The sequence below is a fragment of the Arachis ipaensis genome, chromosome B1 (genome assembly GCF_059453495.1).
Source record: "Arachis ipaensis isolate K30076 ecotype BB chromosome B1, ASM5945349v1, whole genome shotgun sequence".
Classification (NCBI taxonomy): Eukaryota; Viridiplantae; Streptophyta; class Magnoliopsida; order Fabales; family Fabaceae; genus Arachis; species Arachis ipaensis.
Window position 1 is genome coordinate 135,372,441 of NC_142436.1, and position 17,104 is coordinate 135,389,544.

The 17,104-nt window shown below is 37.5% G+C and overlaps 1 non-coding gene across 1 annotated transcript; it reads left to right on the forward strand.

Annotated features, from left to right (window-relative positions):
- Nucleotides 1-10,830: 10,830 nt before the first annotated feature.
- LOC148578492 (small nucleolar RNA R71) lies at nt 10,831-10,938 on the forward strand. The gene has a single exon (XR_015902894.1). It is a non-coding gene; the product is annotated as a small nucleolar RNA R71 (small nucleolar RNA).
- Nucleotides 10,939-17,104: the final 6,166 nt, after the last annotated feature.

Genomic DNA, 17,104 nt, shown 5'->3' on the forward strand with positions numbered 1-17,104 from the left:
GCCCTCTTCTAGGAGTTCTTTGCTTACTCCTGGGACTTGGCCCAACATGCCACTTGATGGAGTGGCATGGCACGCCATCTTGGAGTGCTCCTAGATTTGTTTTGGCCTTGTTTGAGGGCATGACACACTAGTTTTGGGCATGTCACACCATGTTTTTTCGTGCTATTTTTGCAAGCTAACAGGTGGGAATTTTTCGTGTCTCAAAATAAACATTGATTATAGACATATGCATATCGTTTTGAAGCTCTGTATGTTAGCTTTTTAACGTCATTGGAACTGTCTCATTTGGACCTCTATAGCTTAAGTTATGCTCATTTGAGTATGAAGAAGTCAAGATTGACAACATTTACAAATTCTCTTCGAAGGCGTTGTACTTGTACTTCCTTGGGGCTTCTCAGATTGTTCCTCTTTAAGTTATGCTCGTTTGAGTATGAAGAGGTCAAGATTGACAGCATTTACAAATTCTCTTCGAAGGCGTTGTACTTCCCTGGGACTTGGACTGGAAGTGAGTCAAGCTAGCTCATGAGCCAGCTCGAGCTCAACTTGTTAATAGCTTGATAAGCTGAGCTCGTGAGCTCGTGAGCCGAGCTTGAGCTTGGAATTTAGCTCATAAATTAAATGAGCCGAGTTTGATTTTGGATAAACTCGGCTCATTAGCTCGTGAGCTAGCTCGATTATATATATATAATTATTAATACACATATAAGATATGTTTTATATATTTAATCTATATTTTAATATTATATATACACATTAAAATAATAATATATAATTTTACATATATATATTTTGATTTATTCGTTTGTCAATAAAAAAATTTGAGTTCCCAAAATGAATTTTTATCAAGTTTCAATCCTAATTTTTAATTTTTAGGGAACAGAAAATATAATTAATTGTGCGGTCTACTCATTTAGATTTTTAATAAATTAGAAACCCAAAAGACAAACAAACCTAAAGGGATAAAAATCCTGAAATAAAGTGTGGCGGTACAGAGTACCTTTATATTCACAAATCACAATGGTCATTGGTTAATGACAATGAACAGAGAGAACCAGAGAGAAATAGGAAGAGTTTAACCCAAAAGAAAATATCTTGACTTGCAGTGAATCGGTGATTTACTTCATTCTCTCAAATAGCAAATTAGTTTGTTCGTCGATCTACTTTGAAAAAACTCGATTACTTTGAAGTCTGATCTTTCTTTTTATGGGAAACAATTATCAAGTAAGTTATATTTTCTATGTTCTTTCAATTTTTGTTTTTCTCTTTTTGTTGATTTTTTTTAATCTTTAGAGTTTCTTTTTATTTATTGTTCAACACATTTATTTTTCTAATGATAGTATCATGGAAATTTCTGAACCTGAAAATCAATTGTTAATGTCTGCTTCAAATGAAAATGCAAATAATATACAAAATGAAAAACTACTTCTTTCTATTGATGGAATATCATCACCAGAAATACAAGTGGAACTTGAAGCAGAATCATTAGACAACAATGAAGGAGAAAATCAAAGTGGAGAAGATGAAGAGATAGAGGACAATGAATATGAGGGTGTTATTCATAAAAATAAAAGGAAGAAAACCTCCTTTGTCTAGCAACATTTTAAAGAAGTGAAATTGCCTAATGGGGTTGTGAAGAATCAATATGTTCATTGCAAAAGAAAATATGCTATAACTGACTCAAAAGCTACAAGTCAATTGAATAGGCATTTGAAGAACAATTGTCCTGGCTACAGAAAAATGGTGTTGGCAAAACACAAAAAGTTGAACTTTCATCAAAGCAATTCAGCAAAGCATCCAAATGTCATTGGTCCTATTTTAGTAACTCCCGGTGGAAAGTATGATCATGCAAGACAAAGAGAAGCAACAGCACATTGGTTAATGATGCACGAGCATTCATTCAGCATTGTTGAAGAATTTGATTTCTCATTGATGATGAAGTGCAATAATACAGATTATGAGAAGATTGGTAGAAAAACACTGAAAAGTGATTGCCTCAAAGTATATGAAGCTGAAAAGAAGAAGTTAAAGGCAAGTTTAAAAGATGTTAGTAAAATCAGTTTAACTACTGATTTGCGGAAATCACAGAACCAGAAAATTGAGTACATGGTTATCACATGTCATTACGTTGATACAAATTGGATACTACAAAAACGAGTTCTTAGTTTTGTTCATGTTCCTCCACCTCGACGTGGTGTTGATATTGCAGATGCCATTTTCAAATGTCTTATGGAATGGGGTATCGAATCAAAGATTTATTCTATATCTGTAGATAATGCATCCTACAATGACTCATGCTTAAGAACATTGAAGGACATGATTTCAAGGCATAGAAAATTACTTTGTGGAGAAAAGTTGTTTCATGTGTGATGTTGTGCACACAGCTTAAACTTACTCGTTCAGGATGGATTGGGAAAAATAGCAGAAATAATTGAAAATATACGTGAGTGTGTGAAGTTTATCAATCAGTCTGAGGCAAGGTTGCGTACATTCTCCGAGATTGTTCAACAATTGCAACTTCCTGGAAGAAAATTGATTCTTGACTGCCCTACACGATGGAATTCAACTTATCAAATGATATCTACAGTGATGGTTTCAGTGGCTAAGAGAAGGGGGGGTTGAATCTTAGTCACCTTTTTGCTTAGTAACACGTGTTGGCCTTTGAAATAACCTCAGGAGACTTTTTTATTTTTGTCTCGTCCCTAGCCACGAGACTTTTATTTTTATCTCGTCACTTGGCACGAGACTTTTCTTTTTGTCTCGTCACTTGGCACGAGATATTTTTCAGTTTGAGCTCCTGTGCAATAGAAACAGAATTGGAGTAGAGAAGAGAGAAAATTACACCCAGATATATCCTAGTTCAGCTGCTAAGTGCAGTGTAGCCTACATCCAGTCTCCATCACAACCATGATGGAATTTCACTATAATCTTCTTTATTACAATCTGTAAAGTGCCAACCCAACTTACAAGGGGATTCCCACAGAATCATGAAACACAACATAGATGAACAAAGGAACTCTAAGACATCTATGTCTTTTTCTTTTAATTTTGCACTCTCTGCCTTTTTCCGCTCTATGGCTTTTTCATACAAACCTCACTGTTTGCCTTTTTCCATGAGACTCAAAACATGACATAATTAAACAGAAAAATACTAAACAGAATACATTGAAGGAGAAGAAAATCTGTAAGCTTAGGTAGCTCTGAGAATCCTGTGCCTTGCACTCTCACTGCTTACTTCTAGCTCCTTGCTTCAAACCGTGACTGTTCACCCTTTTCATAGAAGGGAGAAGCCTTCACACTTGAAGCCAACACCCAAGCCAACTTCTTCTTCCTTCAATAAACAGATCCGGTTTGGCCACACAGAGAGAGAAGAGATAACCATGCAAAACCCAACATGCAATTACCTCTAGTCCTTCCTTGGTCATCACTCTTCATCAATCCGAGCTCTCCATCCTTGGCTTGCTCTCCAAGATGGATTTCTGGGCCTTGATACTTCATGATGATGATGACTTCATCTGCTTCAATCTCTGCCTCTACCATCACTTCGCCACTCTAGCTACTTCCTGTGGTGGTTGAGCAGAATCAAAGACAAGTCACGCCTCCAAGAGTCTCTTCCTTGCTGGCCGAATCTTCTTCCTTCTTTTTGAGCATGAAGAGCTCGAGATTACTTCACCAAATCTAATCATATTTGGTGAAAATATCAGCCACAGCACACTTTTATTTTGGTATATTTTCTTGCCATCATTGCGATGGTCTTGTAAAGTGTTCTTCCTTCACTTCGGTAGCTCCATTTTGCTTTCATGGTTTCCTGGTTAATGACTGAATGAGAGAAGGAAAGAGATGAGAGAGAGGAAAAAGAGATTATGAATAATAGTTAATGAAACAAAGATAGAAAATACAAGTGAATCAATTTCTCTTTCTCTTTGCTGACAAGCGTGTAGCTTTGGTGCTTGCAATCAAATCAATTTGTCAATTTCTCTCTCATAGTTCCCATGCAATAAATGATAGTTGAGTGTAATTTGGAATCCATCACATGGTATAATGCTTGGATCCGTTGGAATGAAGCTTTGTTTCCTTTGCTTCATGGTTTTGGACCAAAACAAGCTTGCCTTCAAGCAATTTTATCTTTGGGTTTGTAACAATGATAATTGGTGCACGAAATTGTGATCTCAGGTAACGGCGCCAGAAACTCTGTACGCACGTCTTAATAAATCATTTTTCATTCACAACTTCGATACAACTAACCAGCAAGTGCACTGGGTCGTCCAAGTAATAAACCTTACGTGAGTAAGGGTCGATCCCACAGAGATTGTCGGCTTGAAGCAAGCTATGGTCACCTTGTAAATCTCAGTCAGGCAGATATCAAAAGGTTATGAAGTTTTTGAACATAAATAATAAATAGATAGAAAATGAGGATAGAAACACTTATGTATATCATTGGTGAGAATTTCAGATAAGTGTATAGAGATGCTTTCGTTCCTCTGAACCTCTGCTTTTCTGCTGTCTTCATCCAATCAATCCTACTCCTTTCCATGGCTGGCTTTATGTAAGGACATCACCGTTGTCAATGGCTACTTTTAATCCTCTCTGGAAAATGGTCCGATGCGCTGTCACTGCATGGCTAATCGTCTGGAGGCATCACCCTTGCCAATGGCTGCGTCCTATCCTCTTGTGAAAATGGTCCAAATGCTCTGTCACAGCACGGCTAATCATCTGAGGTTCTCGATCACACTGGAATAGGATTCACCCTCCTTTTGCGTCTGTCACTACGCCCAGCACTCGCGAGTTTGAAGTTCGTCACAGCCATTCAATCCCAGAATCCTACTCGGAATACCACAGACAAGGTTTAGACTTTCCGGATTCTCATGAATGCCGCCATCAATCTAGCTTACACCACGAAGATTCTGATTAAGAGATCCAAGAGATAATCATTCAATCGAAGGTAGAACGGAAGTGGTTGTCAGCCACGCATTCATAGGGAATGATGATGATTGTCACCTTCATCACATTCAGGTTGAAGTGCGAATGAATATCTTAGAAGCGGAATAAGTTGAATTGAATAGAAAAATAGTAGTACTTTGTATTAATCTTTGAGGAACAACAGAGCTCCACACCTTAATCTATGGAGTGTAGAAACTCTACCGTTGAAAATACATAAGTGATGAAGGTCCAGGCATGGCCGAATGGCCAGCCCCTATGATCTAAGAACTAGGCGTCCAAAGATGTTCAAAGATGTTCAAAGATGTCTAATACAATAGTAAAAAAGTCCTATTTATACTAAACTAGTTACTAGGGTTTACAGAAGTAAGTAATTGATGCATAAATCCACTTCCGGGGCTCACTTGGTGTGTGCTTGGGCTGAGCTTAAATGTTACACGTGCAGAGGCTCTTTCTGGAGTTGAACGCCAGGTTGTAACGTATTTCTGGCGTTCAACTCTGATTTGCGACGTGTTTCTGGCGTTTAACTCCAGATAGCAGCGTAGAACTGGCGTTCAACACTCTTTTACGTCGTCTAAACTCGGTCAAAGTATGGACTATTATACATTGCTGGAAAGCCCTGGATATCTACTTTCCAACGCAATTAGAAGCGCGCCATTTTGAGTTTTGTAGCTCCAGAAAATCCACTTTGAATGTAGGGAGGTCAGAATCCAACAGCATCAGCAGTCCTTCTTCTACTTCTGAATCTGATTTTTGCTCAAGTCCCTCAATTTCAGCCAGAAAATACCTGAAATCACAGAAAAATACACAAACACATAGTAAAGTCCAGAAATGTGAATTTAACATAAAAACTAATGAAAACATCCCTAAAAGTAACTAGATCCTACTAAAAACATACTAAAAACAATGCCAAAAAGCGTATAAATTATCCGCTCATCACAACACCAAACTTAAATTGTTGCTTGTCCCCAAGCAACTGAAAATCAATTAGGATAAAAAGAAGAGAATATACTATAAATTCCAAACTATCAATGAAACATAGCTCCAATCAAATGAGCAGGACTTGTAGCTTTTTTCCTCTTGAATAGTTTTGGCATCTCACTTTATCCATTGAAGTTCAGAATGATTGGCATCTATAGGAACTCAGAGTTCATATAGTGTTATTGATTCTCCTAGTTCAGTATGTTGATTCTTGAACACAGTTATTTTATGAGTCTTGGCCGTGGCCATAAGCACTTTGTTTTCCAGTATTACCACCGGATACATAAATGCCACAGACACATAACTGGGTGAACCTTTTCAGATTGTGACTCAGCTTTGCTAAAGTCCCCAATTAGAGGTGTCCAGGGTTCTTAAGCACACTCTTTTTTTGCTTTGGACGTTGACTTTAACCGCTCAGTCTCAAGTTTTCACTTGACACCTACACGCCACAAGCACATGGTTAGGGACAGCTTGGTTTAGCCGCTTAGGCCAGGATTTTATTCCTTTAGGCCCTCCTATCCACTGATGCTCAAAGCCTTGGGATCCTTTTTATTTACCCTTGCCTTTTGGTTTTAAGGGCTACTGGCTTTTTGCTCTTGCCTCTTGGTTTTAAGAGCTTTTGGCTTTTTCTGCTTGCTTTTCTTTTTCTTTCTATTTTTTTTGCTATTTTTTTTCTGCAAGCTTTGTTCTTTGCTGCTTTTTCTTGCTTCAAGAATCATTTTTATGATTTTTCAGATTATCAAATAACATGTCTCCTTGTCATCATTCTTTCAAGAGCCAACATATTTAACATTCTTGAACAACAACTTCAAAAGACATATGCACTGTTCAAGCATTCATTCAGAAAACAAGAAGCATTGTCACCACATCAATATAATTAAACTAAGTTCAAGGATAAATTCAAAACTCATGTACTTCTTATTCTTTTTGAATTAAAACATTTTTCAATTAAGAGAGGTGATGGATTCATAAGACATTCATAACTTTAAGACAAAGTTACTAAATACTAATGATCATGTAATAAGACACAAACATGGATAAGCACTTAATCATAAAGAAAACGAAAAACAGAGAATGTAAGAACAAGGAATGAGTCCACCTTAGTGATGGTGGCGTTTCCTTCTTGAGGAACCAATGATGTCCTTGAGCTCTTCTATGTCTCTTCCTTGTCTTTGTTGCTCTTCCCTCATTGCTTTTTGATCTTCTCTTATTTCATGAAGGATGATGGAGTGCTCTTGATGTTCCACCCTTAATTGTCCCATGTTGGAACTTAATTCTCCTAGGGAGGTGTTGATTTGCTCCCAATAGTTTGTGGAGGGAAATGCATTTGAGGCATCTCCGGGATCTCATGGTGATGAGCTTCATGCGTCTCTTGAGGTCCATGAATGGGATCTCTTGCTTGCTCCATCCTTTTCTTAGTGATGGGCTTCTCTTTCTCAATAGGAATGTCTCCTTCTATGAAAGCTCCAGCTGAGTAACATAGATGGCAAATAAGATGAGGAAAAGCTAGCCTTGCCCCAGGAGAGGGCTTTTCGGCTATTTTGTAGAATTCAAGGGAGATGACTTCATGAACTTCTATTTCCTCTCCAATCATGATGCTATGAATCATGATGGCCCGATCCACAATAACTTCAGATCGGTTGCTAGTGGGGATGATGGAGCGTTGGATGAACTCCAACCATCCTCTAGCCACAGACTTGAGGTCCAGTCTTCTTAGTTGAACCGGCTTGCCTTTGGAGTCAATCTTCCATTGAGCTCCTTCCACACATATGTCCATGAGGACTTGGTCCAACCTTTGATTAAAGTTGACCCTTCTAGTGTAGGGGCGTGCATCTCCTTGCATCATAGGCAAGTTGAACGCCAACCTCACATTTTCTGGACTAAAATCTAAGTATTTCCCCCGAACCATTGTAATATAATTCTTGGGATTCGGGTTCTTACTTTGATCATGGTTCCTAGTGATCCATGCATTGGCATAGAACTCTTGAACCATTAGGATGCCGACTTGTTGGATGGGGTTTGTTAGAACTTCCCAACCTCTTCTTTGGATTTCATGTCGGATCTCCGGATACTCATTCTTCTTGAGCTTGAAAGGGACCTCGGGGATCACCTTCTTCTTGACCACAACATCATAGAAGTGGTCTTGATGAGCTTTGGAGATGAATCTTTCCATCTCCCATGACTTGGAGATGGAAGCTTTTGTCTTCCCTTTCCCTTTTCTAGAGGATTCTCCGGTCTTAGGTGCCATCAATGGTAATGGAAAAACAAAAAGCTTATGCTTTTACCACACCAAACTTAGAATATTGCTCGCCCTCGAGCAAGAGAAGAAAGATAAGATGAAGAAGAAGAAGAAAATATGGAGGAGAAGGGGGAGTGGTGTATTCGGCCAAGAAGAGAAGAGAGGGTTGTGTTGTGTGAAAATGAGAAAGAATGGAGGGCTATATATAGGGAAGGGAGGGGGTGTTAGGTTTGGCCATTTAGGGTGGGTTGGGTGAGAAATTGATTTTGAATTTTGAAGGTAGTGGAGTTTATGAGGTAGGTTTATGGGGAAGAGTGGATGGATGTGAGTGGTGAAGGGGTAATAGGGAAGAGAGATTGAGGTGATTGGTGAAGGGTTTTGGGGAAGAGTGTTTATTGGAAAGAGAGGATGATTGAGAAGAGAGAAGAGAGTGAGTGGAGGTAGGTGGGGATCCTGTGGGGTCCACAGATGCTGAGGTGATCCTGTGGGGTCCACAGATCCTGAGGTGTTCAAGGATTTACAACCTTGTACCAAATTAGGCATGCAAAATGCCCTTGCACACAACTCTGGGCATTCAGCGCCAGATTGGTGCTTGTTCTGGGAGTTGAACGCCCATTTGTTGCCCATTTCTGGCGTTGAACGCCAGAACCATGCTTGTTCTGGGCGTTCAGCGCCAGCTCTTCTCCAGGGTGCAATTCTGGCATTCAAACACCCAGATGCTGCCCATTTTGGGCGTTCAGCACCAGAACCATGCTCTGTTCTGGCGTTGAACGCCAGCCAAATGCTTCTTACTGGCGTTTAAACGCCAGTAAGGTCTTCCTCCAGGGTGTGATTTTTCTTCTGCTGTTTTTGATTCCGTTTTCAATTTTTATATTTATTTTGTGACTCTACATGATCATGAACCTAATAAAACATGAAAGAACAAGAAAAATAAAATTAGATAAATAAAAATTGGGTTGCCTCCCAACAAGCGCTTCTTTAATGTCAATAGCTTGACAGTGGGCTCTCATGGAGCCTCACAGACGTTCAGAGTATTGTTGAGACTTCCCAACACCAAACTTAGAGTTTGGATATGGGAGTTCAACACCAAACTTAGAGTTTGACTGTGGGGGCTCTGGTTGACTCTGTTTTGAGAGAAGCTTTTTATGCTTCCTTTCCATGTTTATAGAAGGGTAACCTTGAGTTATAAACACAAGGGAGTCCTCATTCAATTGAAGGGCTAATTCACCTCTGTCAACATCAATCACAGCTCTTGCTGTGGCTAGGAAGGGCCTTCCAAGGATGATGAATTCATCCTCATTCTTCCCAGTATCCAAGACTATGAAATTAGCAGGGATGTAAAGGCCTTCAACCTTTACTAACACGTCCTCTACTTGTCTATAAGCCTGTTTTCTTGAATTGTCTGCCATCTCTAATGAGATTTTAGCAGCTTGCACCCCATAGATTTCCAGTTTCTCTATTACAGAGAGGGGCATGAGGTTTATCCCTGAACCAAGGTCACACAGAGCCTTTTCAAAGATCATGTTGCCTATGGTACAAGGTATTACGAACTTTTCAGGATCCTGTTTCTTCTGAGGCAATGTCAGTTGTTCCAGATCACTCAGTTCATTGGTGAACAAGGGAGGTTCATCTTCCCAAGTCTCAAAACCAAATAATTTGGCATTCAGCTTCATGATTACACCAAGGTACTTGGAAACTTGCTCCTTAGTAACATCCTCATTCTCTTCAGAAGAGGAATACTCATCAGAGCTCATGAATGGCATAAGGAGGTTTAATGGAATCTCTATGGTCTCTAGTTAAGCCTCAGATTCCTTTGGTTCCTCAAAGGGAAACTCCTTATTGATCACTGGACGTCCCAGGAGGTCTTCCTCACTGGGATTCACGTCCTCCCCTTCCTCTCCAGGTTCGGCCGTGTTGACTATGTCAATGGCTTTGCACTCTCCTTTTGGATTTTCTTCTGTATTGCTTGGGAGAGTACTAGGAGGGATTTCAGTGATCCTTTTACTCAGCTGGCCCACTTGTGCCTCCAAATTTCTAATGGAGGACCTTGTTTCATTCATGAAACTTACAGTGGCCTTAGATAGATCAGAGACTAAGTTTGCTAAATTAGAGGTATTTTGTTCAGAGTTCTCTATCTGTTGCTGAGTGGATGATGGAGAAGGTTTACTATTGTTAAACTTATTTCTTCCACCATTATTAAAGCCTTGTTGAGGCCTTTGTTGATCCTTCCATGAGAGATTTGGGTGATTTCTCCATGAGGGATTATAGGTGTTTCCATAAGGTTCACCCATGTAATTCACCTCTGCTATTGCAGGGTTTTCAGGATCATAAGCTTCTTCTTCAGAAGTTGCCTCTTGAGTACTGTTGGATGCAGCTTGCATTCCATTCAGACTCTGAGAAATCATATTGACTTGCTGAGTCAATATTTTATTCTGAGCCAATATGGCATTCAGAGTATCAATTTCAAGAACTCCCTTCTTCATAGGCGTCCCATTACTCACAGGATTCCTCTCAGAAGTGTACATGAACTGGTTATTAGCAACCATGTCAATGAGTTCTTGAGCTTCTGCAGGCGTTTTCTTTAAGTGAATGGATCCACCTGCAGAGGTATCCAATGACATTTTAGCTAATTCAGACAGACCATCATAGAATATGTCCAGGATGGTCCATTCTGAAAGCATGTTAGAAGGATACTTTTTGGTCAGTTCTTTGTATCTCTCCCAAGCTTCATAGAGGGATTCACCTTCTTTCTGTCTGAAGGTTTGAACATCCACTCTAAGCTTACTCATCTTTTGAGGAGGAAAGAACTTGGCTAAGAAAGCCTTGACCAGCTTATCCCAAGAGTTCAGGCTATCCTTAGGTTGAGAGTCCAACCATACTCTTGCTCTGTCTCTTACAGCAAAAGGGAAAAGCATGAGCCTGTAGACTTCAGGATCTACTCCATTAGTCTTAACAGTATCACATATCTGCAAGAATTCAGTTAAGAACTGAAAAGGATCTTCAGATGGAAGTCCATGAAACTTGCAGTTTTATTGCATCAGAGAAACTAATTGAGGTTTAAGCTCAAAATTGTTTGCTCCAATGGTAGGGATGGAGATGCTTCTTCCATGTAAATTGGAATTAGGTGCAGTGAAGTCATCAAGCATCCTCCTTGCATTATTATTATTTTCGGCTGCCATCTCCTCTTCCTGTTCAAAAATTTCTGAAAGGTGCTTGCTGGATTGTTGTAATTTAGCTTCTCTTAGTTTCCTTTTCAGAGTCCTTTCAGGTTATGGATCTGCTTCAACAAGAATATTCTTGTCTTTGCTCCTGCTCATATGAAAAAGAGGGACAAAAAAATAATAATAATAATAGGGATCCTTTTTATCACAGTATAAAGGTCCCTGTGTGAATAGAAGAAAAGAAGAAAATCTGAACTCAGAGAGAGAGAGGGGGTTCGGATTTTTGGTGAGTGAGGAAGAGATGTTAGTAAATAAATAAACAAATAGAAGAAGATGAGAGGGGGAAGTGAATTTTCGAAAATAATTTTTGAAAAAGAGTTAGTGGTTTTCGAAAATAGTTTTTGAAAAAAAGGTTAGTAATTTTTTTTTGAAATTTTAAAATCAAAAGTTAAAATAATTAGTTAATTAAAAAGAAATTTTGAAAAAGAGGGAAGATATTTTCGAAAATTAGAGAGAGAGAGTTAGTTAGGTAGTTTTGAAAAAGATAAGAAACAAACAAAAAGTTAGTTAGTTAGTTGAAACAAATTTGAAAATCAATTTTGAAAAGATAAGAAGATAAGAAGTTAGAAAATATATTTTTAAAATCAAATTTTTGGAAAAGATAAGATAAGAAGATATTTTTGAAAAGATATGATTGAAATTAGTTTTGAAAAAGATTTGATTTTTAAAATCACAATTAATGACTTGATTCACAAGAAATCACAAGATATGATTCTAGAACTTAAAGTTTGAATCTTTCTTAACAAGTAAGTAACAAACTTGAAATTTTTGAATCAAAACATTAATTGATGATGTTATTTTCGAAAATTAGGAGATAAAGATAAGAAAAAGATTTTTGAAAAATATTTTTAAAATTTTCGAAAATAAATAAGGAAAATGAAAAAGATTTGATTTTTGAAAAAGATTTTGAAAAAGATAAGATTTTTAAATTAAAAATTTGATTTGACTCATAAAAACAACTAGATTTTAAAAATTTTTGAAAAAGTCAAATCTAATTTTCGAAATTTTAAGAGAGAAAAAGAGAAAGATATTTTTTTTTATTTTTGAATTTTTAATGATGAGAGGGAAAAACATGAAAAATGATGCAATGCATGAAAGTTATGGATCAAAGTATGTGATGAATGCAAGAACACTATGAATGTCAAGATGAACACCAAGAACACTTTGAATGTCATGATGAACATCAAGACTTATTTTTGAAAATTTTTATATGCAAAGAAAACATGCAAGACACTAAACTTAGAAATCTTTCATGTTTAGACACTATGAATGCAAAAATGCACATGAAAAACAAGAAAAGATGCAAAACAAGAAAACATCAAGATCAAACAAGAAGACTTACCAAGAACAACTTGAAGATCATGAAGAACATCATGAATGCATGAATTTTTCGAAAAATGCAAGATGAACATGCAATTGACACCAAACTTTAAATCTGACTCAAGACTCAAACAAGAAATACAAAATATTTTTTTATTTTTATGATTTTATGATTTTTTTGTATTTTCTTTTAATTTTTTTTTTGAAAATCATTTTGAAAAAGAAAAATAAGGATTCCAAAATTTTTAATATGAATTCCAGGAATCTTATGCTCTTTAAACTAAAGCTCCAATCAAAGGGTCAGGCATGGCTTAATAGGCAGCCAAGCTTTAGTATGTAACTCAGACATGACACGCCTGACATTCCCTACCCAGAAGAATTAGACATGGCTTTACAGCCAGCCAGGCTTCAACATGCTTCATGAAACACTAGAATTCATTCTTAAAAATCCTGAAGAAAAATATATTTTTGAAAACATGTTTATTTTAAAATTTTTTCGAAAACAAAGGAGAAATTTTTGAAAGAAAAAAATTTTTTTGAAAACTTTTTGAAAATAAAATAAGAAGAAAATTACCCAATCTGAGCAACAAGATGAACCGTCAGTTGTCCAAACCCGAACAATCCCCGGCAACGGCGCCAAAAACTTGGTGCACGAAATTATGATCTCAGGTAACAGCGCCAGAAACTCTGTACGCACGTCTTAATAAATCGTTTTTCATTCACAACTTCGATACAACTAACCAGCAAGTGCACTGGGTCGTCCAAGTAATAAACCTTACGTGAGTAAGGGTCGATCCCACGGAGATTGTCGGCTTGAAGCAAGCTATGGTCACCTTGTAAATCTCAGTCAGGCGGATATCAAAAGGTTATGGAGTTTTCGAACATAAATAATAAATAGATAGAAAATAAGGATAGAAAAACTTATGTATATCATTGGTGAAAATTTCAGATAAGTGTATAGAGATGCTTTCGTTCCTCTGAACCGCTGCTTTCCTGCTGTCTTCATCCAATCAATCCTACTCCTTTCCATGGCTGGCTTTATGTAAGGACATCACCGTTGTCAATGGCTGCTTTTAATCCTCTCTGGAAAATGGTCCGATGCGCTGTCACTGTATGGCTAATCGTCTGGAGGCATCACCCTTGCCAATGGCTGCGTCCTATCCTCTTGTGAAAATGGTCCAAATGCTCTGTCACAGCATGGCTAATCATCTGAGGTTCTCGATCACACTGGAATAGGATTCACCCTCCTTTTGCGTCTGTCACTACACCCAGCACTCGCGAGTTTGAAGTTCGTCACAGCCATTCAATCCCAGAATCCTACTCGGAATACCACAGACAAGGTTTAGACTTTCCGGATTCTCATGAATGCCGCCATCAATCTAGCTTACACCACGAAGATTCTGATTAAGAGATCCAAGAGATAATCATTCAATCGAAGGTAGAACAGAAGTGGTTGTCAGCCACGCGTTCATAGGGAATGATGATGATTGTCACGTTCATCACATTCAGGTTGAAGTGCGAATGAATATCTTAGAAGCGGAATAAGTTGAATTGAATAGAAAAACAGTAGTACTTTGCATTAATCTTTGAGGAACAGCAGAGCTCCACACCTTAATCTATGGAGTGTAGAAACTCTACCGTTGAAAATACATAAGTGATGAAGGTCCAGGCATGGCCGAATGGCCAGCCCCATGATCTAAGAACTAGGCGTCCAAAGATGTTCAAAGATGTTCAAAGATGTCTAATACAATAGTAAAAAAGTCCTATTTATACTAAACTAGTTACTAGGGTTTACAGAAGTAAGTAATTGATGCATAAATCCACTTCCGGGGCCCACTTAGTGTGTGCTTGGGCTGATCTTGAATGTTACACGTGCAGAGGCTCTTTCTGGAGTTGAACGCCAGGTTGTAACATATTTCTGGCGTTCAACTCTGGTTTGTGACGTGTTTCTGGCGTTTAACTCTAGACAGCAGCGTAGAACTGGCGTTCAACGCTCTTTTACGTGTTCTAAACTCGGTCAAAGTATGGACTATTATACATTTCTGGAAAGCCCTGGATGTCTACTTTCCAACGCAATTAGAATCGTGCCATTTTGAGTTATGTAGCTCCATAAAATCCACTTTGAGTGCAGGGAGGTCAGAATCCAACAGCATCAGCAGTCCTTCTTCTACCTCTGAATCTGATTTTTGCTCAAGTCCCTCAATTTCAGCCAGAAAATACCTGAAATCACAGAAAAATACACAAACTCATAGTAAAGTCCAGAAATGTGAATTTAACATAAAAACTAATGAAAACATCCCTAAAAGTAACTAGATCCTACTAAAAATATACTAAAAACAATGCCAAAAAGCGTATAAATTATCCGCTCATCAATAATCACAACTGGCCCAAAGGTATTTCATCCATGAGATCCGATGGAAAGCATATGGCAAATGATAAAATTTGCTTTCCTGATGGATTTTTGGATCATGCATTGGAGTGAATATCAAAATATGTTTAACTTGGGCTTGTGACAATAATGAATCAATTTGGCCCAAATAAAACACAACATTGTTTCAGCCATTATGATCACAATAAATTAATATCAAGGCTAAATGTTCATAGGCATATTAGGCTTGCACCAGAATTTCATTTTCGGCCCAATATTAAAAACTTGCAACAAAATTATTAATCAATATATATTAAATGAAAATCAAATTAATAATTTTGTAATTAATTTCTTTTAATAATGTTTATTCATCACAAATATTAATTTAGAATTTTCCAAATTCATCAATCTCCCCCTTGATGACAAACATTATTAAAATTGAAATGGAAAGAAATTTAAAGATTGAGTAAAGAATACTCCCTTTGAATTTGAATTTCTCCCTCTTTCAAATTGTCACATGGCTCCCCCTTAATATATGCCATTTTTACCAAGGGAAGCACTAACCTGTAACAGTTTAATCAAGCTTCAAGTAACAATATTATTTAGCATTTTTATTACATGATGCTAAATGCTTGATTTATGAGCAGATTTGAATGATATACAAAACTCATTTGTTATCAATAATTTGATTGTCTGCTCAAACTTTTACAGACATCAATCAAAAAGAAAGTTTATTCAAATATTTTTCCTAGACAATATATCAAAGCAAAATGATTATGGTAAGGAAAATATTTGAAGCACGCATGGTCAAAACATGGCAGTTTTTATACCTTACACAGTTTAAAGGAACTGCCAAAAATATCAAGCATATTAACCAGGATGAAACAGAATATTTAATGTAAGCAAGTATATTCATCAAGGTTAATTAACAACCAGTCATCCATGTAATTAAGACAAATGCATTGCCAAAACATTATAAAACAGTAGCAGCAATCATAGCAGCAATCATAATGAAGCAAATGCAGTTTCAATGCTATCATCAAGCATCAAAAAATATAACAAGGGTGATCATGAATTTTCAACAGAAAATTTCATCCCCTGTTTTCTCAGATTTCAATTTTCAGCTTTTCTCCCCCCTTTTGTCATCAAAGGGGCACCTGCAAGAAATATTTAACAAGGAAACATAATATGCAAAATATATCCCAAAACATAATCAAAAAGTGTCATCAGAGTATCACATAGTTATGCTACTGTCAGTCTCCAACCTAAGAAAATAAAGTAACTAATTGAGCCAAAGTGTGCCAATATCAAACAGTAAACAGAAATTTAATCATCAGAAAGATTAAAGTCAGATCCCTCAGCCCCTGCTTCACTACCAGCTTCATCATCAAGGCTTTCAAGCATTAAACCGACCCTTTCTTGGCATTTCTTCCAGGCCGTCTCATTTTCATATGCAAGTTTGCGAGCAGATTTGTGAAATTGAACCATGAGCTCGGACATGTTTGAGAATTCTGTGAGAATGTCTCTTAGGGACTCGGTTGCTTTTGAGGATTCTGGCCGGCTCTCAAAGTCATCATCAGAGGCCATAGATTTCTTTCCCTTTTTAACAGCCCCGCCTCCTTTGATCATAGAGACCTTGTTCTCTACATCCTCATTTGTTAAATCTACCTTAAAGTACTCAAAGATGCATGTGAAAAATATTCCATAAGGTAAATTAGCCTTTTTTGTACTCTTTACAGATTCCCACATATGTCTAATCATGAGATAGCTAAATGAAATAGATGATGAGGTAACAAGAGCAAAAATTATGAGGCAATCAGATACAGTTATCCTGTTATGAGAATCACTTTGTGGGGTGAGGATGTGAGTTATGATGCGGTGCAGCAGGGAGTTGGTTAGACCCAAAGCCTTGTGAGTAGGAACTGTTCCATCCAGTCCAGACAGATTTTCATAGATTTGATGAAGAACTTGCTTGTATGTAACCCCAACATGAGAATCCCATTTGTCACTCATGTAAACCTTCGGCCCTTCATCAATGTA